Source organism: Pongo abelii, chromosome 4 (genome assembly GCF_028885655.2).
Source record: "Pongo abelii isolate AG06213 chromosome 4, NHGRI_mPonAbe1-v2.0_pri, whole genome shotgun sequence".
NCBI classification, from domain to species: domain Eukaryota; kingdom Metazoa; phylum Chordata; class Mammalia; order Primates; family Hominidae; genus Pongo; species Pongo abelii.
The window spans coordinates 184997523-185024446 of NC_071989.2; the positions used below are offsets into that span (position 1 = coordinate 184997523).

The window sequence follows — 26924 nt, forward strand, 5'->3', positions numbered from 1 at the left end:
GGAGTTGCGGCTGCAGCCACCAGCCTAGACGTGGCGCGCCCGCAGCAAGTGGCTGGACACCGCAGACCAGGCCCACGTCCCCAGCAGCGCGGATCCCGGGGCCAGCCGCCCAGGCAGCAAAGCAGGCGGTCGGCTTCGCCAGCAGCCGATCAGTCTCATCCTGTGGATTGCCCAGCGCCGGGGATCAGGATCCGGAGAGGTGTCCAGGAGGAGCAGACCCTCAGACCAGGTAGGCTGTGCACTCGGTGACCCTGACGCCATCCAAGGGAAGCTCCGCCATCCCGCGCCAGTGCCAGAGCTGCAACTGCAAACTGCGCGTCCTGGCACGAGCGGCGGTGGGGGCGGGTGGGGGAAGGAGCGAGTGACTCTCCAGGCGTCTTCCGCTACCTGACACCAGCCAGGCAGCCCCCAGGGCCAGAGCGTCAGCGCTGAAGCCAGGCTCATCCGGGAAGCCACTCCGGTGGCCGCGGGGTGCCCATGCCAGCACCAGATCTCTCTTCGGAAGGAGGAGCGGGGCGGGCCGCACGGCCAGACAGGCCGTCCCCCTCAGGCGGGGTGGGCCGCGCGCCTGCGACTTTCCGCCTGTGGTCCTGGGGCAGCCCGGACCCGCCCAGGAGAACCCGCGAGCCCAGCGGCGCCTGCACCTGCGGCTTCCGGGAGCCGGGCGCCCCTCGCGGTGCAGGCGCGCGCCTAACGGCTTTGCCAGGCTCACTAGGTCCCAGAGGTCGGAGGCTGCCGGTGTCGCTGCTGAAGGGTGGACCAGGCGGGATCGCGGATTCTGGGCTAGAACGCAGACTTGGAATCGCGGATTGGGATTTGGATCGGGGATTTGGAGTTGGATCACGGATTGGGGGTTGGATTGCGGATTGGGGGTTGGATCGCGGATTGGGGGTTGGATAGGGGATTTGGAGTTGGATTGGGGATTTGGGGCTGGGTGTGGGGCGGGGGCGGTGAAAAGGTGACAGGGAGCTGCCGCGGCTCAGGAGCCGGTAGTTGGGGGTCTGAGAAGAACTCACTACCTTGAAGAAGAAGTTCTTCGGCTTTGGGAGCTGCAGGGGCCGGCGGTCGTGGGCTCCCTAGGCCACGTCTGCAGGGGTTCGGGTTACCGAATCGGAAGATCCACAGGGCGCTGTCAAGGGCGAAGCCTGGCGTGCAGGAGCAGAGACCTGGAAGCCTGGGACAGGCAGCACAGGTAGTGGGGTGGGGGCTCAGCCCAGGGTGGGAGGGGGTCCCCAGGCCCGGCTCCCCCGCAGCCCCTGGGATGGGGCCTTGGAGGGCACCCTCAGAGGGGGGTTGCCAAACGGAGCCTCAGCTGCTCTGCATCCCTCATAATTCCCCGGCTGGAGCGCTTGGTGGAGAATGTGAGTGATTTAACTCACAAAGCTAAGCATATACAGTGTTATTTTTAACCTACACGTTTAAGACATGGTGTTATATACGTTATGGGAGGTGCCTAATAAGAGAACTCATTCCTCTATCAAAAAATACCGTGAGTCGGCCGGGCGTGGTGGCTCACGCCTGTCATCCCAGCACTTTGGGAGGCCGAGGCGGGCGGATCACGAGGTCAGGAGATCGAGACCATCCTGGCTAACATGGTGAAACCTCGTCTCTACTGAAAAAAAAAAAAAAAAAAAAAAAAAATTAGCCGGGCGTGGTGGCGGGCGCCTGCAGTCCCAGCTATCCGGAGGCTGAGGCAGGAGAATGGCGTGAACCCGGGGGGCGGAGGTTGCAGTGAGCCGAGATCGCGCCATCGCACTGCAGCCTGGGCGACCCAGCGAGACTCCGTCTCAAAAAAAAAAAAAAAAAAAAAAAAATACCGTGAGTCATTTTCAGTAGCGAAAAACTCTCACCTAAAACTGTCCGTTTTACATCCGTATCCACCTGTGTAGATCGGTTCTTTATTGAAGGTTCTTAGAGGGAAACTTGGAAGTGGGAGGTGGGTTCTGTGTTCCTGAATGGGAAGACACATTTTTCTCAAAATGTGAGCTCTTTCTGTGATTGTCAATTTTACATAAGCCGAATGAAAAAATCAAGGTTTTAACATTTTTGCGTGACACCTACTGTCTTTTACTATTGTAATGACATTTTTAAAAATTTTAGGGCTGGGCACGGTGGCTCACGCCTGTAATCCCAGCACTTTGGGAGGCCGAGGTGGGCGGATCACGAGGTCAGGAGATTGAGATTGAGACCATCCTGGCTAACACGGTGAAACCCTGTCTCTACTAAAAATACCGAAAATAAAAAATAAAAAAATAGCCAGGCGTGGTGGGGGGCGCCCATAGTCCTAGCTACTCCGGAGGCTGAGGCAGGAGAATGGTGTGAACCCGGGAGGGGGAGCTTGCAGTGAGCCGCCATCCCAACGTGCTGGGATTACAGGTGTGAGCCACCGCGCCCGGCCTGAAAAAGTGCATCTTCATTTTACAGGGAATTCTTTCCAATCAAATAATCAAAAACTCTAAAAGGGGGCAAAGTACTTTTTTGCAGATCTGCAAGTTTCTTATGTACATAGGAAAAAAAGCCTTTGCGTTTCTGGTATAAGAATTTAAATTAAAAGAGGAATGAAACTGTTTTCTATCCACAATATGTGTGAGGATGTTTTTTATACTGCTGCCTGAAGTTTAAGTTGCTGATTACTTTTTAAATAGATTTTAAAAGATTTAAATAGATTTGGTGGTAAGTACTACATTTTAAAAATGTGTATGCCCGTTACCCTTCAATTCCGTTATACTAAAACACCCTTGGGAAACAGAGATATATGCACTTTGTTTTTCACAGCATTTATTTTAAAAAGAACCCATAGAATGGGTCTTATAAGTGAATTTCAGTTGCATCCATAGGATGGAATAATGTGTGACCATTGAAGGTGACAATAAGATATACAAGTATGTTGATGTGCGAAGATGTGTATTTTGTTATAGCCAGCGAGGAAAAAAGAATCAGTTTGATTATACATTTACCAAACATTAAGAATTTAATATGGTAGTTTTTATTTCAGTATTAAAATAGCAATTTGACTTATTACTTTTTTATACATAGAATTCGACACCAAAGTTTGGAACATAAAAAGAAGGTTCTTAAAAATTACAATCCAGGTAAGACTTCTGATAGTGAATTTCTCATTTCTCGTGGCGGTCCTACTCTTGATTTAAAAAAAATTAAGATGTAAGATTAAGGTAGTTTTGAAGGAAAAAGAAAAGTTTAAAAATATGTGTAAATTGCATGTATGTATACATATATACATATATGTGAATTAGTTTCTTAAATTTAACTTTTTTAGTTTGGAATTCAGAGTTATTTAAGGAGGTAGTTGTGGCTAATCTATAACCTGAAACACTATTATCTGAAAAAAATTCGTTTACTTATGATCCTGAAAATCCTATATAATATATATGTTTTCTCTATACTCACATTGTAACAAATTGGACTTGTTATACATATGGATCTTCTAGTTCATTTTTATAATAAATTGTTTATTTTTATAATAAATTGTTTATATTTAGTAAATAATTACAGTTGACCCATGAATAATGTGGGGGTTAGGGACTCTGATTCCAGTGCAGCTGAAAATCTAAGTATAACTTGATTTTCTCAACTTAGCTACTAATATCCCACTGTTGACTGGAAGCCTTCCTGATAACATAAACGGTCGATTAACACCTATTTTGTTTGTGCTGCATTATTATGTACTGTGTTCTTACAGTAAAGTAAGCTAGAGAAGTGAAGCTGTTAGAAAGAAAATCAGCAGGAAAAATACATTGACTTTTCATAAAGCGTAAATGGATCCTCACAAAGGTCTTCATCTTTATCATCTTCAGGTTGATTAGGCTGAGAAGAAAGAAGAGAGCTTGGTCTTGCTGTCTCTGGGTTGCAGAGGCAGAAGAAAATCTGCATATAAATGAACTCCTGCAGTTCAAACCCTTGCTGTTCAAGGGTGAACTGTATTACCTGTTAATTTGTGTCACTAAGAAAGTATCTTTAGAACCGGGAACTCAACAATCCCTTTCTCGTGGAATAAATAAACGGCAGTAAGAACTGTAAAAGTGAACCAGTGTGCACCCATACGAATAGGAGATTATTTTTTGAAGATACCTACTGAGTGCAGAAGACAGAAAAGTGATTCCTTTGTGAGAAGCACAAGTTATGTTACATATTCTTACATAAGCAAAATGGTTTTATCTGTCATAGTTCACACACACACATACACACACACATACACACATGAGCGTTCGGGTGCGCACACACACACACGCACACAAAGTTAAAAGTCCTGCTGATTCTTAATGACCAAATCCACTGTTTGCAGGGAGTAGTGGATAACACATCCTACAGTTTGGATGCAATTCTTTTGGCTTTTTGACTCGTTCTGTGACGAACTGCCTTTAATGGGTCAACCATGTTTTAGTTTTATAAGAAATGAAAAGATTAGAAGCAAGTAAAAGGAACTCTATGATCAGTAGTAGACTATTATACTATATTCAATGGTTATGTTTTTTTCCAGTTATACAAGTTACTTGAATGATGCACAATTAATTTATTATCATTATTATAAGAGATGGGCTCTCTCCATGTTGCCCAGGCTAGAATATGGTGTCTATTCAGTGGTACAGTCATAGCTCACTGTAGCCTGGAACTTCTGGGCTCAAGCAGTCCTCCTACCTCATCCTCCTGAGTAGCTGAGATTATAGCCACGTGTAGTTACATCTAGCTGGATACACAATCATTTATTTATTTATTTGTTTATTCATTTTTATTATTATTATTTTTTGAGACAGGTCTCCCTCTGTTGCCAGTACTGGAGTGCAGTGGTGTGATCTATCTTGGCTCCCTGCAACTTGTGCTTTCTGGCCTTAAATGATTCTTTCACCTCAGCCTCCCAAGTAGCTGGGACTACAGGCGTGCACCACCACGCTTGGCTAATTTTCCTTTTAAGGTTTTTTTTTTTTTTTTTTCCTCGCTATATTACTCAGGCTGGTCTGGAAGTCTGGAACTTCTGGGCTCAAGTGATCCTCCTGCTTCAGCCTCCCAAAATGCTAGGATTTTACGGATGTGAGCCACCACACCTGGCCTGCACAATTATTATAAAAAGGAATTAACCCCAGTTGAGTTGCAGAAAATTGACCACCTTTTCATTTTTTTTCCTAGAAACATTCATATTGTAGAACATATTGTCAATCATCAAGATTCCCTATTTTTTATTCTGGTAAAACTAGGATTGCTGCTTATTTCCCATTATTTTCTAACAATTGTTTCACTTATTTCTTTTATGGCTTTAATCAGTTGAATATAGAAATACAAGAACCTCCAACTCAAATATCAAGGAAAGAAAAGAAAAACAGATTAGGGAAAGTTATTCTGTGAAATAACCATCTGATTATAGTCACGTATATCATGTCAACTTAATAAAAACCTTCTATAATGCATTTGTGACAAGGGTTCCCAAGACCACCCCCAGGTTTGGTGATTCACTAGAAGGACTCACAGGATTCAGCAAATAATCATATTGAGATCTTTAATGATTACAATGAAAGGGTACAAGCAAAATGAGAGGGAAAAGGTGCATGTGGTGGTCAAGTCTGGAGGAAACCAGGCACAAGCTTCCAGAAGTTCTCTCCTGTGGAGTTCCCAGGATCTGCTTAATTCTCCCAGCCTCACATTTTGACAACCCATGTGCAGTGATGTCTACCAGTACCAGAATCTCATTAGAGACTCAGTACCGAGTGTTTTTTATGGAGGTTACTCTCCTTCACATGTACCCACATTCCAGACTCTCAGAAGGAAAGCAGCTGTTCAGAGTAACCACATTGTTTCTATAAACACTTTAGACACAGTGAGCCAGTCTTAGGGCATGGTGGGAACCCTCCCAATTCCAATTTCCTAAACAGCCAAGGGCCAGTCTTGCATGTGGGTCTTTCTAAGGACGGCAGTCTCTCGCCTGCTGTATGAAATCTTTTCTGCACAACAGTTTTAGCCCCAACTTAATTTTTGGTGCTGTTTTAAAATTTCATTTTAACAGCAAATAATATTGTAAGGTAACCTGGTACTAGTTTCTGTTGTATGATCCATCCTGTGTTGCATGCTGGCTACTTTTTTGACTTCTGGTGACTCACAGGTATTTGAATGAAAGTTACCATGGCAATATTAGGCAATTATAATCTGTCCTCCTTATCTCTTTAACCTTTCAGTGAAAGTGTTAAATTGAACAAGCATAATAATTTCTGAGTTAAAATTAGAATAAAAATGGTCTTTTATTTTGATTATGTGAATCTAGTTTTCATATCGTGCTAAATTCCTGTTTAGAGTTACGAAATAAGACAAGGTATTCAATCATTTTATCAATATTTTCTTGCCTAAGCTTGCAATTGAATTTATTTGTTTTATGTATTTTCTGTACTGCGATTTGAGAAATCATGCCCACATGCTGTTACTTTGGTCTTTAATGATCTCCAATTTTGGGGGTTACCACTGTGTCCTGCTTAAATATATCATCATAACAGATTCAGTGAATATCTTTTATTTTTTATTTTTGTTCTGGAAATCCTGGGATGCATAGACAGTGAATATGTTTTTTAAATCAATAACTTTATTTCTTATAGCAGTTTTAGGTTCACAGCAAAATCGGAGGAAGGTACAGAGATTTCTCTTATGTTCCATGCCTCCCACACATGCACGGCCTCCCCCATGATTAGTATTTTCCACCAGAGTGGTACATTTGTTACAACTCATGATCCTACATTGACACATTATAATCACTCAAAGTTCGTAGTTGACATCAGGCTCCATTCTTAATACTGTACATTCTGTGAATTTGGACAAATGTATAATGACATGTATCTATTTATTATAGACAGAACAGTTTCACTGCCCTAAAAATGCTCTATTCTGTGCCTGTTCATCTCTCCCTTTCTCCCTAGCAACTGCTGGAAACCACTGATCTTTTATCTGTCTTCATAGTTCTACTTTTTTCAGGAGAGTCACATAGTTGAAATAATACAGCGGATATCTTTTTGAATAGTTAAAAAAGTAAACTTCCATGGTAATTGAATGTAGTCATTTAAGATGTTCCTTGTCCTTTTGTTTTTCTTTAGCTTCTTTGTCATTGTAAGGTCTGATGACATACGCTTTACATACTTAGGAAACATGATTTGTATAGACCTTTGCCACATAATGGAAAAGGTTGAGGAAAATGACACCACGCAATACCACACAGCACAAACTGGAGCATCTTGCTCTGTGAGGTGGGTCCAGATAGACTCCCTAGCAATGGAAGGGGAGAAGCTCAAGAGGTTGTACTTTAAAAAAATGGAATCACAAAGTCTTTCATACTTACTTTGGGTTGGAAATAAGACCAGGCAGTGAATGTTACAGGTAAATACATATGTTCCTCACTGATCCTCTTTCTTTGAGGGATGAGTTTGAAAACAGTCTGTGTTATGATGACACGACTCACCTGCAACTAGATTCTCTGTCATGAGGGACGGCAGTTTTGCTTTATGTGAGGTGAAAAAGAATTTTTTTCTCCTACTAGGGAAAGGGGCAAGCATTGGCACATTCTGGCAGCAAGAGGGCATTGATAGTTTTCTTTCTATATATTTTTCACATCATATAGTACTGCCTGGCTGCCTGGCACACCTCGCTAGTGTTTCTTAAGCTTCTCTCTGAATGTGAGGTGTGGTTCAGAGTGGATAAGCTCTTAAAGGAGTGATCTTTCCAGTGGTTCTTTCTGTGGGAGGTAAAATGGCAGGTGAATTTGGGCCTTGTTATACATAGGGCAGAGTATATAGCTACAACTAAGGAAACCACCCAGCACCTTCCCCAGAAGAGTAGTATCCAGAGTAACACATTGATCTCTTGAGCTCTTCTCCACTGGCAGCTGGAAAGTTTTTGCAAGGATCCCTGTTGCTGGTCTGATTCCTATGTTCTGCTGGCTTCTGGTGATAGGGTGTTTTATTCTAAACTGAAAAGTTTTAACTGAAGAGCTAGAGAGGCTGTGTTGTGTTACAACAAAATAAGTGCGGTAGTTCCCCGTTAACTCTGTGAGATAATATTCTAAGACACCCCCAGTGAATGCCTGAGACCACAAATAGTACTGAATCACACACTGGTTTTTCCTACGCATACATAACCGTGATAACATTTAATGTATAAATTAGGCACAGTAAGAAATGAACATTAAAATAAAAAATTATACTGTAATAAAAGTTACTTGAATGTGGTCTCTTGAAATATATTGTACGGTTCTCACCCTTTTTTTTCTTTTTTTTTGAGACGGAGTCTCGCTCTGTCACTCAGGCTGGAGTGCAGTGGTGTGACCTCGGCTCACTGCAACCTCCACCTCCTGGGTTCAAGCAATTCTCCTGCCTCAGCCTCCAGAGTAGCTGGGACTACAGGCGCCTGCCACAATGCCCGGCTAATTTTATTTTTAAATTTTTTTTGTAGAGACGGGGTTTCACCGTGTTTAGCCAAGATGGTCTTGATCTCCTGACCTCGTGATCCGCCCGCCTCGGCCTCCCAAAGTGCTGGGATTACAGATGTGAGCCACTACGCCCGGCTGGTGCTAACCCTTTTTCTTGTGATGATGTGAAGTGATACAATGCCTGTGTAATGAGATGAACCGAGGTGAATGATGTGATCCTAGATCGTCAGGCCTTGATGCTGGTGGCTGGGTACAGGAGGAGACCGTGTTGATGACTAACGGGTGGACAGCATGTGCAGTGTGGATGCATTGCAGGACGATTCACACCCTGGGCTGGATAGAGTGGGCTGACGGTTTCACTGTGCTTCTCGGAATGGCACACTAAAACTTACGACCTCTTTATTTCTGGAGTTTTCCGTGTATATTTTTGGAATACAGTTGACTATTAGTAACTAACCACAGAAATCAAAACTGCAGATGTAAAATCTCTGGATCTTAACTCACTTCTTGGGTAAAATTCTTAAAGTCCTTAGGATTTCCAAAGTGATGTTTTTTTGTATGCTAATGATCGACGGCTGGAAGCCCCTAGGTAGCTTCAGGATGGGAACTGGTCACCATCCTGAAGACATGATTGATTAGAGTGTTGAGATCTTCTGTCTCACTCTGGAGACTCTGGGGAGGAGAGAAGAGCTGAAGGTTGTCAGTCACCAAAGGCCAGTGATTATGATGCCAATATAATGAAGCTTTCATCAAGACCCAAAGTGACTGGGCTTGGAGAGCTTCCAGATGGCTGAATGCATGGAGGTTTCTACAGGGTGGTGTGTCCTGGGAGGGCATGGAATCTCCGTGCCACTTCCCCCATACTTTGCACTATGCAGCTCTTCGTCTGTATCTTTTGTAATGTCATTCATAGAAAACTGGTAAATGTGTTTCTCTGAGTACTTTGAGCCACTCCAGCAATTCAGTTTAACCCAAAGAGGGAGTCCTGGGAACCCCAATTTGAAGACAGTTGGTCAGAAGTTCTGGAGTTTCAGACCTACGACTGATGTAGGGAGGCAGTTTCATGGGACTGAGCCCTTTACCTGTGCAATCTACGACTGATGTAGGGAGGCAGTTTCATGGGACTGAGCCCTTTACCTGTGCAATCTGATGCTATCTGCAGATAGAGTGTGAGAATTGACTTAGAGGATGCCCAGTTTGTGTCATTTGCAGAAATGATTTCTTGCTTGTTGGTGGGGAAAAACCCTCCACACGTTTGGTCACAGGAGCCTTCTTTGTTGATGATTGTTGCTGTGATGTGAGAGCAGAGAAAAACAGGTCAAATGTGTCTTTTCCACACATATAGTGGATAAGGGGTACTACTGTATACTCTGTTTGAACTGCCCGTCATGTTTTGGTCCTGAAATCATGCTCTTTGACACTGTTCATTCATCACACCTATTCTGCTAACAATACCACTTTTAGTCAGTCTCATAGGGTTTGGCTAGGATAACTTGTATACTGCGGTTCACTTGTAGATATCAAATTTTATAAATTTATTCTTCTTTGCATTTAATAAATACAAAGTAAGGGAAGTAAGAGTTCTTACTGCATTAATTATCTACTAATAGGTATAATTAATATTAATTCTAATAAGGTCCCAGTTATGCTCCCAAAGGAATGCTTTATAACAAAGCATCAGTCCTATGCTTTAAAAAAAAAAAAAAAAAAGAAAGAAAAGAAAAAAACATGGTCTGAAGTCTGCGCACAAGTGTGCATAACTTTTTGGTGAAGGTAGAGTCTTGCTGTTTGCCAAGCTGGCCTCAAACTTCTGGGTTCCTCAAGTGATCCTCCTGCCTCAGCCTCCCAAGTAGTTGGGAATACAGGCATGTATCACTGTGCTTTCTTATGCTTTTAATATTCTATACAATTATTATTTATTTATAATGCATTATATACCTTTTTCTTCAATAGATTCTGGGAGTTCTGATGAATCTGCAGTCAGGTAGGATTTTACAGATTTAAAAAATTATGTTAACTAAGGAAATGTAGATGGAAGAGATTAATATCTGTTGAGTGTTGTATTCTGGGTTAAACCCCTATTGCGTGCTATGCATTTATCATCCCATAAAGCCATCGCAACATCTGTGTTCTTATAACCTGCTGTTTATTACATAGGCAACTGTGGTTTAGAGGTTGATTAATTGGCTCATGATCCCGTAGTTAACAAAGTAGCTGACCCACAGTTAAACCATCAGCCTGTCTGGCTTCCAGATCCCTTATCTTGCTCCTCAGCATAGACTGATAGAGATCTGTGCAGCACTTGGATCAAGGTATATGTCTGAATCAGATTAATTTAGACAGTCAAATCTAGTTATATGTTAACTCTCATTTAAGGTTATTGTTAGAAATGTGGTTAGTCCAAGAGTTTCTCCTAATAAATTTGACAGTTTCAGTGGTAGCCAATATCTTATTTTACCATCAAAGGCTTTAGGGCAAAGTAAAGGTTTGGCCATAGGATTATAATTTTACAAAAGCAAGATTAGACAAGTCTTAGAAATTATTTGACTTCCCAGTTTGGTTTTCCCTTCAGGCTACTATTTCTGCTTACTTCCATAATACTTTTTTTTAGACTTTTTTCTTTTTCCATGACATTTCTATAATCCTGTCTTGATGTTGTAAAACTTTTTCTTCTCTGCTTTTCTTGGTCTTTCTTTTGTTATATTATTTTTTCAAAATCTGCTGACTGTGTATTCCCAATTTTCTTATAGACAGAATCAAAAGCACATAGAATTACAGAATTTTAAGGAATTATAGGACCAATTAAAATAACCTCTAGTACTTCAACCTGTGTTAAACATTCTGGTCAAGTGTTTCTCTAGTTAGAGAACATGAGACTCAAAGAGATTAGGATAGTTTTTTTATATATAGAAGGTGGCAGAAAGGAGATTTCAACTCATTTTAAAGCTCAGTACTTGTCTTTTTTTTTTTTTTTTTTTTTTTTTTTATCCTATTGGCATGTTTTTCTGTTTGTTTTTTTTGAGACAGTCCCGCTCTGCTGTCCAGGCTGGAGTGCAGTGACACAATCTTGGCTCAAGGCAACCTCTGCCGCCCGAGTTCAAGCGATTCTCCTGCCTCAGCCTCCTGAGTAGCTGGGATTACATGCACCTGCCACTACACCCGGGTAGTATTTGTATTTTAAGTAGAGGTGGGGTTTCAGCATCTTGGCCACACTGGCCTTGAACTTCAGACCTCGATCCACTCGTCTCCGCCACCCAAAGTGCTGAGATCACAGGCATGAGCCACGACGCCCGGTTTGGCAAGTGTTTTAATAACACAAAGTAGGGTGGGGCACAGTGGCTCACAACTGTAGGTCCTCATTTGCATGAGCTAAGTTTTTCATAACAATCAAAAGCAAAGCAAGCCCAGGTGTTCGCCATTCTCCTTAATGGCATCAAGCCCAGGGTTTGAGAGCCATTTTCATTGGCCCCAGACGACCTGTTCATACCTGTCTTCATTGTGCCCAGCTCAGGGCTTCAAAGCTGGCTTCATCCAGGCCTGCAAAGGTGTTCACAGTGGTCCTCATCTAAGCCAGCCAAGGTGTTCTCTTACCATCCACAAGACAGCCAGCCCAGATGTCCATAGCCATCCTCATCGAGGCCAGCCAATAAGCCATCGTGCTTATTGGGGCCAGCCACCTTCATAGAGGTCATCTCAGGTATTTACAGGCATCCTCACTGGGGCCAGCCCATGTGTCTACAGCTGTCCTCAGTGGGCATAGCCCGCATGTTCATAGTTTTCCTCACTGGACTTAATCCAGGTGTTCCAAGCAATTCACACGGTCCCAGGCCAGGTGTTGACAGGTGTCCTCAATGGGGACGGCCCAGATGTTCACCGTTGTCTTAATTAGGCCAAGTGCAGATGCCCATTGCTGCCTCACAGGGCTCAGCCAAAATGAACAAGGCTCTTCTCCTGAGCCCACACCAGGTATTTATAGCTTTCCACATTGGGGTCAGTCCAGATGTTGGTAGCCATGCGTTCTGGGCCAATCCGTTATTCCAAGCTGTTTCCTTGGGCCCAGCCCAGGTGTCCACAGCCATCCTCATTGGTCCAGCACAGGTGTTCAGAGCTATCCTCCTTGGCCCCAGGCCAGATGTTGACACTCGATCTGACTGGGCCCAGACCAGGTATGCAAAGCTGTCTTAACTGGGAGCAGCCCATGCTTTCACAGCGGTCTTCACTGGTGTCAGCCAGGTTTCTCAGAACTGTCACTTGGCTGAATCTTGGTGTACGTTGCCATCTCCATGGAGCACAGCTCAGGTATCCATAGCCGTCCTCACTGGGGACAGCTGAGGTGTTCCCAGCTGAGGTGTTCCCAGCCATCCTCATTTGTCTCAGTGCAGGGGTTCATAGCTGTCCTCATTGGCTGAGCCCAGTTGTTCCTCGCAATCATTATTTGAGCAAGACCAGGTGTTCATGGCTGTTCTAATTGGGGGCGAGCCCAGGAGTTAATAGTGCTCCTCATCTGGGCCAGCCCAGGCATTCACAGCCATCCTCATCACGATCAGTTTCAGTGTTCAAAGCTGTCCTCCTGAGGCCAGCCTGGTTGTTCACTGCTGCTTTTACTGGGCCCAGCCCAGGTTTTCCCAGCTTCCCTCACTGGGGCTAGCACAGGTGTTCACAGCTTTCCTCATTGGGCCCAGGCCATGGGTTCGTAGCCATCTTCATCAGAGAAAGCCAAGGTGTTCACAGCCATTTTTTCCGGGTCCAGCCGAAGTCGCCCTCGCGTGGGCCCAGCCCAGGTGTTAATAGTCATCATCAGTGGGATTTCCAGTTGTTCACAGCGTCTTTCTTGGGCTGAGTTTAGGTGTCGAGAGCTATTCATCTTGGGCCCCGCCAGCTGTTCGTAGGCATCCTCATGGGGGCAGGCCCAGGTGCTCACAGTGGCTCTCACTGAAACCAGGGCAGGTGTTTTTGGCTGTCTTCATTGGGCCCAGCCTAGACATTCATAGCTATGCTCAAGGCGACCAGCCACGATGTTGACAGCTGTCTTCAGGGCAATCGTCCCTGGTGCCACAGCTGTCCTTATTGGCTTAGCCCAAGTGTTCTCAGCTGTTCTCGTTGGACCCAGGCCAGGTGCTCACAGCTGTCCTCACTGGCCCAGCCCAGGTTTCCATAGCCACACTCAGTGGGCCCAGCTCAGGGCTTGACAGCTGTCTACTCTGGGCCGAGCCCAAACACTCCAAGCTGTCCTTAGAGGGCCCAGCCAAGGCATTCACAGCTGTCCTCATTGGTAGCTAGCCCAGGTGTTAGTCCTTGTCCTCAGTGGGCCAGACCAGTGTTCACAGACATCCTTATTGGGCCAGCCCAGGAGTTCCATGCTGACCTCGCTGGGCCCTGCCTAGCCCTTCATAGCTGTCCTCACTGGGCCCAGGCCAGGTGTTCGCAGCCATCCCCATCAAGGTCAGCCCAGGGGTTCACAGCCTTCCATGTTTGTATGAACTCAGTTTATTATAGCAACAGTTTTTGATGGCTGTCAATATCAAGGCAAGCCCAGGAGTTCACGCTACCCCTCAATAACATCAAGCCCAGGGTTAACAGCCATTTTAATTGGCCCCAGGCCACCTGTTCATAGCTGTCTTCATTGTTTCCAGCCCAGGGCTTCCCAGCTGTCTTCATCCAGGCCTGCACCGGTGTTCACAGTGGTCCTCGTCTAAGCCAGCCAAGAAGGTCTCTGTCATCCACGTGACAGCCAGCCCAGATGTCCCTAGCGGTCCTCATCGAGGCCAGCCAGTTTGCTTACACGTGTGCTAATTGGAGCCAGCCACCCTCATAGAGGCCATCCCAGGTACTGACAGCCATCCACACTGGGCCCAGCCCAGGTGTCCACACCTGTCCCCATTGATCCTAGCCCTGGTGTTCATGGCTTTCATCACAGGCCTTCTTCCAGTTATTTCCAGCAGTTTCCATGGTCCCAGGCCAGGGTTTCACAAACATCCTTAATGGGGACAGCCCATCTCTTCACCATTGTCTTAATTAGGCCCAGTGCAGATGTTCACACGTGTCTTCCTTTGGCTCAGCCAAAATGAACAGAACTCCTGAGCGCATACCAGTGGTTTCTAGCTGTCCACATTGGGGCCCGCCCAAGTGTTCGTAGCCCTACGTTCTGAGCCCATCCCAGTTATTCCAAGCTGTCCTCTTGGGCCTAGCCCAGCTGTCCACAGCCATCCTCCTTGGTCCCGGCACAGGTGTTCACAGCTGTCCTCCTTGGCCCCAGACCACATGTTCACGTGCCATCTCACCGGGCCCAGAGTAGCTATGGAAATTTTTGCTCTTGAAGTTGAGATCTGTTTTAATTGAGGTTTCTGACGTTGCATAGCAGTGTGCAGATGCAGGTGACTTGTGCCCCAGCACTGGGCTGCCTGGCTGTGCCCTGGGCTTGTGTGACCTTCAGTCTGTGCTGGAATCTGCTCTAGAGGTTTCCAGACTTCTTTTTACCCTCCACCCCAACAGACCCTCAGGCCTTTTTGTGCTCACTTCCCAAGCTCCCCTTGGACTCTGCTCCAGAGTCCATGTCAGCCCCGCCTGGGTCCTTGACTGCCACTTCACCCACATTGCTCCTCTCAGCCTGCGATGACGATATATCCAGACCCCTTTCTGCCCCAGAGCTGCAGTGGGTCTCAGAGGAGCCCAGCTTTACCCCACAGTCTACCCTGGGAAGGTGGAGACACATCTGATACTGTCACAGCAGGGGGTGCCCCATGTGGCAGCTGTTCCGCCAGGGCTGCCCTGACCCATCCCCAGCTGTAAGTCCCATGTCACTGGTGTGCACAGGCACTCACCTCTTTAACTTTGTCACATCCACACTCTTAAGTGTTTGGTGGCACCAGGACCCGGCAGGGCTGAGGGAAGGACCCCTCGAAGCCCAGTTAGTTCTCTATGTCCAGCAAGGATGAGTGAGGCCCCGAGCATGGAGCATCGGGAAAACCACGTCAGGTGTTCCTCCCGAGCAGGTGCCCATTGCAGTGCCTGCCCCTGCCGGAGGGCACTGCCTGAGCTAAATCCCCCTTCTCACCTTCCCAGACCTTCACCTGGTTTCAGGGCTCCTCAGCCACCCGCATATCGCTGAAATGTCAAAGAGCTTGTGAGGAAGCTTCTGGGGCACCTGCCTTCTAGAGGAGGCTGAGAGCAGCTGTGGATGGTTATTTATGGGGATGTTTTTGGCCTGGGCCGCAAGCAGGTGGGTAAGTGGCACAGGGATGGCAGCTTAAGGTGCCCCGGCTTCTCTGCATGCCTGTCACTGAGCAGAGAAGTCCAGGCCTGCCACCAGGTTCCATCCTAGCTTATTCTCTGTGTGTCCTCAGTTGGGGTACCTACCCTGTCTCTGCCTCAGTTTCCTCCTCTGTGAGACAGAGATCCTAACAGGCCCCACCTCTGACAGTGGTTTTGATGAAGTACGCGATGTGGGTGAAGCACCTGGAGCCGGCCCACTCGCGAAGAATGCACCACAGACTCTCAAGGTTAATGTTGAAAAGGGGCTGGGGTGGGGCAAAACTGGGCAGGCCATTTCAGCTCCAGGTGCCTGGGCTGACAGATTGGATTAAATTAGCATGTGCCTTGCTGAGTGCACAGGGGACAGTTGCCCAGGCCAGAGGCACCAGGGTCAAAGCTGGTGATGCCTTGGCCTCATCACCCCAGACAGACTAGGGCCAGTGCATGATGTAGTCGGCCAGGGGAGGGCTCTGGAGCCCTGCAGCCGAGGGGGCCTGGTGACCCTCACAAGGTCGTTCACAGGCCACTAGGATGGCCCGCCCTTTTCCTGCCAGCCTCACTCTAGGAAAAAAAAAATTGATCGTAACCTCGTTGGCAGTTTCCTTTGCATAGAAATGAGAAGTCACTGCTAGCGAGGCTGGTGATGAACTCCGCAAAAGCTGGGAAATCTCGTTTGAGCAGGAGCGCCCATTATCTTGGCCAAGCTGCTGCAGCTGGGCTGAGCGGGTGTGGAAGTGTGGGTGGTGGTCGTGTAAGTTCTCCATCCAAGGCCAAGTTCGTCTGCAGACCTGTGCATGACGGCATATCCAGATGATTCCAACCTCCTGCTGTGGATTCAGTCCCGCTCCATAAGACTTCTCTGCAGTCCCCAGACATCAACAAGGACCAATAAGCTATCTTTTCTGTGTCTTGACTGAATTCTTGTCCCTGTGAAGCATTAGCAAATTGAAATGTTTGTTTTCTACCAGCATTTGGGGGTATTAGTTTTTTTTATTTAAAAATAATCACAGTAAAGACATCAGGAATAACACACTTGTAGGACATTCACGAGGTACAGAAGAATGCACACCGAAATCTGGACTTGTCTTTTCCTCTTCTGTAGCCTGCCGGCTTCTGCCTCTGAAAGTAACAACTGTTAAGTTTCTGCACATTTTTCCAGATTTATTAATTGAACAATCGTATAGCACTGACACCATGACAAAGCATTGTCAAAGGACTTTGGCTACCAGTGTAAAAGACTCATTTATTTTCATTTACTGTGAACACTTAGGTGGCACCAGGGAGGAAAGCCTTATGCTCATTCCTTTTTATTCTTCCTAACATATTCTGTTTTTAAAAATGTCTTTTCCAGGGGCCGGGCGCAGTGGCTCACGCTTGTAATACCAAAACTTTGGGAGGCCGAGGCAGGTGGATCACTTGGTCAGGAGATTGAGACCATCCTGGCTAACATGGTGAAACGCTGTCTCTACTAAAAATACAAAAAATTAGCTGGGCGCGGTGGCGGGCACCTGTAGTCCCAGCTACTCGGGAGGCTGAGGCAGGAGAATGGCGTGAACCTGGGAGGCAGAGGTTGCAGTGAGCCGAGATCATGCCACTGCACTCCAGCCTGGGCGACAGAGCGAGACTTCGTCTCAAAAAAAAAAAAAAAAGTCTTTCCCAATTTGGCATTAAGAGATATAAATCTGTGGTCTAGTATTTTTTAATTGAATTTTCTCACTCTTATATATGTGTATATTTATATGTGCACACCTGCCCAATTTTCTATTCAGTTGTTGACAATTAAAATTCTCCATTTACACAGGTAATATGTGTTCCTTCCCAAATTCTGTTAACCACCCATTCAATTAGATAATTCCTGAAAAAAATTGCAACATCTATATTAATGCAGTTTTTTTTTGTTTTTTTATTATACTTTAAGTTTTAGGGTAGACGTGCACAACGTGCAGGTTTGTTACATATGTATACATGTGCCATGTTGGTGTGCTGCACCCATTAACTCGTCATTTAACATTAGGTATATCTCCTAATGCTATCCCTCCCCCCTCCCCCCACCCCACAAGAGGCCCCAGTGTGTGATGCTCCCCTTCCTGTGTGCATGTGTTCTTATTGTTCAATTACCACCTATGAGTGAGAACATGTGGTATTTGGTTTTTTGTCCTTGCTATAGTTTGCTGAGAATGATGGTTTCCAGCTTCATCCATGTCCCTACAAAGGACATGAACTCATCCTTTTTTATGGCTGCATAGTGTTCCATGGTGTATATGTGCCACATTTTCTTAATCCAGTCTATCATTGTTGGACATTTGGGTTGGTTCCAAGTCTTTGCTATTGTGAATAGTGCCACAATAAACATACATGTGCATGTCTTTATAGCAGCATGATTTATAATCCTTTGGGTATATACCCAGTAATGGGATGGCTGGGTCAAATGGTATTTCTAGTTCTAGATCCCTGAGGAAACGCCACTCTCTCTTCCACAATGGTTGAACTAGTTTACAGTCCCACCAACAGTGTAAAAGTGTTCCTGTTTCTCCACATCCTCTCCAGCACCTGTCATTTCCTGACTTTTTTATGATCACCGTTCTAACTGGTGTGAGATGGTATCTCATTGTGGTTTTGATTTGCATTTCTCTCATGGCCAGTGATGATGAGCATTTTTTCATTTCCACATGTCTGTTGGCTGCATAAATGTCTTCTTTTGAGAAGTGTCTGTTCATATCCTTCGCCCACTTGTTAATGGGGTTGTTTTTTTCTTGTTAATTTGTTTGAGTTCTTTGTAGATTCTGGATATTAGTCCTTTATCAGATGAGTAGATTGAAAAAATTTTTCTCCCATTCTGTAGGTTGCCTGTTCACTCTGATGGTAGTTTATTTTGCTGTGCAGAAGCTCTTTAGTTTAATTAGATCCCATTTGTTAATTTTGGCTTTTGTTGCCATTGCTTTTGGTGTTTTACACATGAAGTCTTTGCCCATGCCTATGTTCTGAATGGTATTGCCTAGGTTTTCTTCTAGGGTTTTTATGGTTTAAGTCTAACATTTAAGTCTTTAATCCATCTTGAATTAATTTTCGTATAAGGTGTAAGGAAGGGATCTAGTTTCAGCTTTCTACATAGGCTAGCCAGTTTTCCCAGGACCATTTATTAAACAGGGAATCCTTTCCCCATTTCTTGTTTTTGTCAGCTTTGTCAAAGATCAGATAGTTGTAGATATGTGGCATTATTTCTGAGGGCTCTGTTCTGTTCCATTGGTCTGTATCTCTGTTTTGGTACCAGTACCATGCTGTTTTGGTTACTGTAGCCTTGCAGTATAGTTTGAAGTCAGGTAGCGTGATGCCTCCAGCTTTGTTCTTTTGGCTTAGGATTGACTTGGCAATGCGGGCTCTTTTTTGGTTCCATATGAACTTTAAAGTAGTTTTTTCTAATTCTGTGAAGAAAGTCATTGGTAGCTTGATGGGGATGGCACTGAATCTATAAATTACCTTGGGCAGTATGGCCATTTTCACAATATTGATTTTTTCTACCCATGAGCATGGAATGTTCTTCCATTTGTTTGTATCCTCTTTTATTTCATTGAGCAGTGATTTGTAGTTCTCCTTGAGGAGGTCCTTCACATCCCTTGTAAGTTGGATTCCTAAGTATTTTATTCCCTTTGAAGCAATTGTGAATGGGAGTTCACTCATGATTTGGCTCTCTGTTTGTCTGTTATTGGTGTATAAGAATGCTTGTGATTTTTGTACATTGATTTTGTATCCTGAGACTTTGCTGAAGTTGCTTACCAGCTTAAGGAGATTCTGGGCTGAGATGATGGGGTTTTCTAGATATACAATCATGTCATCTGCAAACAGCGACAATTTGACTTCGTCTTTTCCTAATTGAATACCCTTTATTTCCTTCTCCTGCCTGATTGCCCTGGCCAGAACTTCTAACACTATGTTGAAGAAGAGTGGTGAGAGAGGGCATCCCTGTCTTATGCCAGTTTTCAAAGGGAATGCTTCCAGTTTTTGCCCATTCAGTATGATATTGGCTGTGGGTTTGTCACAGATAGCTCTTGTTATTTTGAGATATGTCCCATCAATACCTAATTTATTGAGAGTTTTTAGCATGAAGGGTTGTTGAATTTTGTCAAAGGCCTTTTCTGCATCTGTTGAGATAATCATGTGGTTTTTGTCTTTGGTTCTGTTTATATGCTGGATTACGTTTATTGATTTGCGTGTGTTGAACCAGTCTTGCATCCCAGGGATGAAGCCCACTTGATCATGGTGGATAACCTGTTTGATGTGCTGCTGGATTCGGTTTGCCAGTATTTTATTGAGGATTTTTACATCGATATTCATCAGGGATATGGGTCTAAAATTCTCTTTTTTTGTTGTGTCTCTGCCAGGCTTTGGTGTCAGGATGATGCTGGCCTCATAAAATGAGTTAGGGAGGATTCCCTCTTTTTCTATTGACTGGAATAGTTTCAGAAGGAATGGTACCAGCTCCTCCTTGTACCTCTGGTAGAATTCGGCTGTGAATCCGTCTGGTCCTGGAGTTTTTTTGGTTGGTAAGCTATTAATTATTGACTCAATTTCAGAGCCTGTTACTGGTCTATTCAGAGATTCAACTTCCTCCTGGTTTAGTCTTGGGAGAGTGTATGTGTCGAGGAATTTATCCATTTCTTCTAGTTTTTCTAGTTTATTTGTGTAGAGGTATTTATAGTATTCTCTGATGGTAGTTTGTATTTCTGTGGGATCGATGGTCATCTCCCCTTTATCATTTTTTATTGCGTCTATTTGATTCTTCTCTCTTTTCTTCTTTATTAGTCTTGCTAGTGGTCTATCAATTTTGTTGATCTTTTCAAAAAACCAGCTCCTGGATTCATTGATTTTTTGAAGGGCTTTTTGTGTCTCTATTTCCTTCAGTTCTGCTCTGATCTTAGTTATTTCTTGCCTTCTGCTAGCTAGTTTTTGAATGTGTTTGCTCTTGCTTCTCTAGTTCTTTTAACTGTGATGTTAGGTTGTCAACTTTAGATCTTTCCTGCTTTCTCTTGTGGGCATTTAATGCTATAAATTTCCCTCTACACACTGCTTTAAATGTGTCCCAGAGATTCTGGTATGTTGTGTCTTTGTTCTCGTTGGTTTCAAAGAACATCTTTACTTCTGCCTTCATTTTGTTATGTACCCAGTAGTCATTCAGAAGCAGGTTGTTCAGTTTCCATGTAGTTGAGTGGTTTTGAGTGAGTTTCTTAATCCTGAGTTCTAGTTTGATTGCACTGTCGTCTGATAAACAGTTTGTTATAATTTCTGTTCTTTTACATTTGCTGAGGAGTGCTTTACTTCCAACTATGTGGTCAATTTTGGAATAGGTGTGGTGTGGTGCTGAAAAGAATGTATTTTCTGTTGATTTGGGGTGGAGAGTTCTATAGATATGTGTTAGGTCTGCTTGGTGCAGAGCTGAGTTCAATTCCTCTATATCCTTGTTAACTTTCTGTCTCGTGGATCTGTCTAATGTTGACAGTGGTGTGTTAAAGTCTCCCATTATGATTGTGTGGGAGTCTAAGTCTCTTTGTAGGTCTCTAAGGACTTGCTTTATGAATCTGGGGGCTCCTGTATTGGGTGCATATGTATTTAGGATAGTTAGCTTTTCTTGTTGAATTGATCCCTTTATATCCCTTTACCATTATGTAATGGCCTTCTTTGTCTCTTTTGATCTTTGTTGGTTTAAAGTCTGTTTTATCAGAGACTAGAATTGCAACCCCTGCTTTTTTTGTTTTCCATTTGCTTGGTAGATCTTCCTCCATCCCTTTATTCTGAGCCTATGTGTGTCTCTGCATGTGATATGGGTTTCCTGAATATAGCACACTGATGGGTCTTGACTCTTTATCCAATTTGCCAGTCCGTGCCTTTTAACTGGAGCATTTGGCCCATTTACATTTAAGGTTAATATTGTTATGTGTGAATTCGATCCTGTCATTATGATGTTAGCTGGTTATTTTGCTCGTTACTTGGTGTAGTTTCTTCCTAGCCTCGATGGTCTTTACAATATGGCATGGTTTTGCAGTGGCTGGTACCGGTTGTTCCTTTCCATGTTTAGTGCTTCCTTCAGGAGCTCTTTTAGGGCAGGCCTGGTGGTGGCAAAATCTCTCAGCATTTGCTTGTCTGTAAAGGATTTTATTTCTCCTTCACTTATGAAGCTTAGTTTGGCTGGATATGAAATTCTGGGTTGAAAATTCTTTTCTTTAAGAATGTTGAATATCGGCCCCCACTCTCTTCTGGCTTGTGGAGTTTCTGCCGAGAGATCAGCTGTTAGTCTGATGGGCTTCCCTTTGTGAGTAACCCGACCTTTCTCTCTGGCAGCCCTTAACATTTTTTCCTTCATTTCAACTTTGGTGAATCTGACAATTATGTGTCTTGGAGGTGGTCTTCTCAAGGAGTATCTTTGTGGCATTCTCTGTATTTCCTGAATTTGAATGTTGGCCTGCCTTGCTAGATTGGGGAAGTTCTCCCAGATGATATCCTGCAGAGTCTTTTCCAACTTGGTTCCATTCTCCCCGTCACTTTCAGGTACACCAATCAGACGTAGATTTGGTCTTTTCCCATAGTCCCATATTTCTTGGAGGCTTTGTTTCTTTTTATTCTTTTTTCTCTAAACTTCTCTTCTCGCTTCATTTCATTCATTTGATCTTCCATCACTGATACCCTTTCTTCCAGTTGATCGAATTGGCTACTCAGGCTTGTGCATTTGTCACGTAGTTCTATGCCATAGTTTTCAGCTCCATCAGGTCCTTTAAGGAATTCTCTGCATTGGTTATTCTAGTTAGTCATTCGTTTAATCTTTTCTCAAGGTTTTTAACTTCTTTGCCATTGGTTCGAACTTCCTCCTTTAGCTCGGAGAAGTTTGATCATCTGAAGCCTTCTTCTCTCAACTCGTCAAAGTCATTCTCCATCCAGCTTTGTCCCATTGCTGGTGAGGAGCTGCGTTCCTTTGGAGGAGGAGAGGCGCTCTGATTTTTAGAATTTTGAGTTTTTCTGCTCTGTTTTTTCCCCATCTTTGTGGTTTTACCTACCTTTGGTCTTTGATGATGGTGATGTACAGATGGGGTTTCGGCGTGGATGTCCTTTCTCTGCTTGTTAGTTATCCTTCTAACAGTCAGGACCCTCAGCTGTAGGTCTGTTGGAGTTTGCTGGAGGTCCACTCCAGACCTTGTTTGCCTGGGTATCAGCAGCGGAGGCTGCAGAACAGCGAATATTGCTGAACAGCAAATGATGCTGCCTGATTGTTCCTCTGGAAGTTTTGTCTCAGAGGAGTACCCGGCCATATGAGGTGTCAGTCTGCCCCTACTGGGGGGTGCCTCCCAGTTAGGCTACTCAGGGGTCAGGGACCCACTTGAGGAGGCAGTCTGTCTGTTCTCAGATCTCAAACTGCGTGCTGGGAGAACCACTACTCTCTTCAAAGCTGTCAGACAGGGACATTTAAATCTGCAGAGGTTTCTGCTGCCTTTTGTTTGACTATGCCCTGCCCCCAGAGGTGGAGTCTACAGAGGCAGGCAGGCCGCCTCGAGCTGCGTGGGCTCCACCCAGTTCAAGCTTCCCGGCCACTTTATTTACCTACTCAAGCCTCGGCAATGGCGGGCGCCCCTCCCCCAGCCTTGCTGCCCCCTTGCAGTTTGATCTCAGACTGCTGTGCTAGCAATGAGCGAGGCTCCATGGGCATAGGACCCTCTGAACCAGGCGCAGGATATAATCTCCTGGTGTGCCGTTTGCTAAGACCGTTGGAAAAGCACAGTATTAGGGTGGGAGTGACCTGATTTTCCAGGTGCCGTCTGTCATTCCTTTCTTTGGCTAGGGGAGGGAATTCCCTGACCCTTTGCACTTCCCGGGTGAGGCGATGCCTCGCCCTGCTTTGGCTCACATTCGGTGCGCTGCACCCACTGTCCTGCACCCACTGTCCGACAATCCCCAGTGAGATGAACCCAGCACCTCAGTTGGAAATGCAGAAATCATTCGTCTTCTGCGTCACTCACGCTGGGAGCTGCAGACTGGAGCTGTTCCTATTCGGCCATCTTGGCTCCACGACCCTATTAATGCAGTTTTTATGCCTCATTAATGACCCATTGGATTTAATAGTTCTTAAAACTTGTGATGAATCAACAGTGATGGAAAGTTGTATTGAATCATTTCATATCTTTTTTTTATTACTATGAATTATATTGTTAGAGATTGGCTTTAAAATTGAAGTTACACTAATGCATTTTAAATGTAATTTGGAACTAGTTTAGAATTGTTGAAACCAGGACTGTCTGGTGACTCAGGAATAGTAGAAATTGGTGGGGAAGGCATTTCACATTGAGCCTGGAATCTCCCTTTATTCTCAATTTATTAGCTTTTCTTATCTTTACCCTGAAATTTTCACTATCAAATATATTTGAGAGGCAAATCTTTTTCCTCCTTTAATGTTTGTTTCATACACACAGAATAATACTGTGTGTCTGAGATTCAGTTTTTGAAATGAAACATGGAGTCTAAGTGACCCCTTGTTGATGTGACAGTGGACTGCTCTAGATCACAGCAGTTGGGCCCCATATTGTGACATGTATGCTTGTGAAAATGCTACTGTGACCTGTCGCTGAGGTGATCTGATGATGTAGGTCTTGCCTTTCATTTTAACTGCCATTCTGGCAACTGAACGTTGGCAGTAAACGCAGCTTAGTTGTCCCAGAGGACTCACAATGGGAAGTGCTTGTTGTAGTTGTTGCCTCAGAGCTATGTATGTTCATTTCTATCTTCTGACTGCAATTTCTTCAGATGGGCCAGTTTTCCTGTGTGTTAAAGGTCATTCTGATTTTTTTTTTATTTCCCCAGCCCCTATTTGTGTACAGATTTATAAATATGTTTTAGAGTTTTATTACTCAATTTGTATTTTTTTATTCTTCTATCAAGATTTTTGCCTCAAATACTTTTCTCTAGAAAATACACTGTTTCCAATGCCAATTTTTTTTTTTTTTTTTTGGACAGAGTCTTGCTCTGTTGCCTAGGCTAGAATGCAGTGGTGTGATAATGGCTCACAGCAAACTCTGCCTCCCAGATTTAAGCAATTCTCCTGCCTCAGCCTCCTGAGTAGCTGGGATTACAGGCATCCACCACCACGCCTGGCTAATTTTTGTATGTTTAGTAGAGACAGGGTTTTAGCATGTTGGCAAGGGAGGTCTTGAACTCCTGACCTCCTGATCCACCTTCCTTGGCCTCCCAAAGTGATGGGATTACAGGCATGAGCCACAGTGCCTGGACTTTTCTTTTTTTTTTTTTTTTGTCAGAGTCTCGTTCTGTCACCCACGCTGGAGTGCCGTGGCACAATCTCAGCTCTCTGCAACCTCTCCATCCCAGGTTGAAGCGATTCTCCTGCCTCAGCCTCCCAAGTAGCTGGGACTACAGGTGCCTGCCACCATGCCTGGCTAATTTTTGTATTTTTAGTAGAGACAGGGTTTCACCATATTGACCAGGCTGGTCTCGAACTCCTGAGGTTGTGATCTGCCCACCTTGGCCTCCCAAAGTGCTGGGATACATGTGTGAGCCACCACACCTGGCCTCCCCCCGACACACACACTCTTTCATAGACTAGATACAGAATGAACCACTGAAAAATCAACTGGGGTGCCACATTTTCAGTTAATTCCCATTAATTGCTTGTTCAGGATGGTTCAGTTGAAGGGAAGTTTATTCTTGGCACAGCCATCAAGTGGTAGTTAGTTTGGAATGTCCTAAGTTCTGAACTACCTTGGAGGCCAAGTAGAACTTGGTCCCTTGGTGTGGTCAGTTGGTCATGGAGGGGTGCTCACTGCCAGACAGCTGACAATACAGGGCAATGGGTAGGATGACCAGACATTTGAATTTGTTCCTCAGAGAGGCTTCCTTTGCAGGAAAGCGCCATATTTTAGCCCAGGAGTTAAAACCTAGAGACAGGAGTTTTGTTTTGTTAAATGATTTGAGCTTTTTTCTGGACTCACCACCTCTTCCAATACATCAACCTTCCTGAAGAGCCCTTGGTGCAGGAGGATTGAGAAAGGGAGTGGAAAGAGCTCCAGGTTCAGGGTCCAGGCCATGATTTAGAGGCCTCAGGTGTTCAGGGATCTCTGTCCCCAGAAAACCAACCAAATTCTTGTCCCAGATCTATCATTCGTCAGTGTTGTGACTCTAGGCAGGTCGCTTCAAATCTCTTCATTTCACTTCCCTGAACCGTCAACTCTGAGTGGCAGCCCCTGCTCTGCCCATCTCTCTGGGCCCATGTGGGCATCACAGGAAATTCGAACAAAAACTCTTCATGAGTTCTAAAGCATGAGACCCATGTCAAGAATGAAGAGAATTTTACCCTCCACTGCCCTGGAGTCCCCCAGGTGGCTTCTCTATTAACCTCTACCAAGGGCCTGGCTTATTCTTCCAGACATGAAATAATTGAACACTTTATGGCATTTAACTATTTTTACCCTTTTAACATAACGTAGGCCATTAGGAGGAACAGAGGGATCTATAGGAGTTCCTCAGGTTCTAGTAGCTTCTCAGAAGTCCCTGAGCCCAGATCCTATGCACCAGACCCTATGCTCTTGGTCACTCCAATCTACTACCTTTCTGTAATGTCTCATCTCAATACAGGCATTTTCCTGCACAGTTATACGTGCAACCCACAGTGCAAGTCTTTCTGAAGCCCAACTCAGATTCAGGGGGCTTTGCTCTGCAGATGATGAACAATGGAATCAAACATGTAAGCTGTGAATAATTACTCATTTCTCTAATCTTTTGCGGCAAGATACCAAAACCTGTCTTTATTTTAATTCATTTCCTAGCGTGTTCTGCAGGGGATGAAACAGTGGATCCCGGGGTGCCAAGGGAATCCACCGTCTGCCACCGCAAGCATAAGAAGCGAATCCTCCATCGCTGGCGTCACAGCCATGTACGCCCTGGAGTTGCATCAACGGAAGGTGTTGTGGAAATTCAGTCATTCAGTTCATTCATGACATGATTTCTAGATTCTTCAGTGTCTCATATTTCAGACAAGTATAAAATTGCGATGCTGTATTCTTTATTTCATGTGCGCATATTTAAATGTGTTAAGTCAATCACTAGTGCTACAACCAGAGTAGTAAAGGTGTATTTCCATTCCAGGTTTGGGTTTACTTTTAATAGTAAATAACATCTCAGTGCAAATTGTAGACATTTTGCTGATTGTTAAAACATTAATTAAAAAGGATCTTTTTCTGAGACAGTGTTGCCAGGTTTGTAAAGTAATGGA

The 26924-nt window shown here is 44.6% G+C and overlaps 1 long non-coding RNA gene across 4 annotated transcripts in view; it reads left to right on the forward strand.

Moving 5' to 3' along the window:
- The first annotated feature begins 8436 nt into the window (after nucleotides 1-8436).
- Nucleotides 8437-26924, forward strand: part of LOC129056822 (uncharacterized) — a 40124-nt gene continuing 21636 nt past the window's right edge. The window contains exons 1-4 of one of the 4 annotated variants that reach the window (XR_008521423.2): nucleotides 8437-8530; nucleotides 10367-10397; nucleotides 14047-14240; nucleotides 26479-26613. This is a non-coding gene — a long non-coding RNA (uncharacterized LOC129056822). Of the gene's footprint in view, nucleotides 8531-10366; nucleotides 10398-14046; nucleotides 14241-20048; nucleotides 20206-24220; nucleotides 24473-26478; nucleotides 26614-26924 lie in introns of those variants that run through there. The other 3 variants (XR_008521427.2, XR_008521425.2, XR_010140081.1) reach the window with 3 other exon arrangements.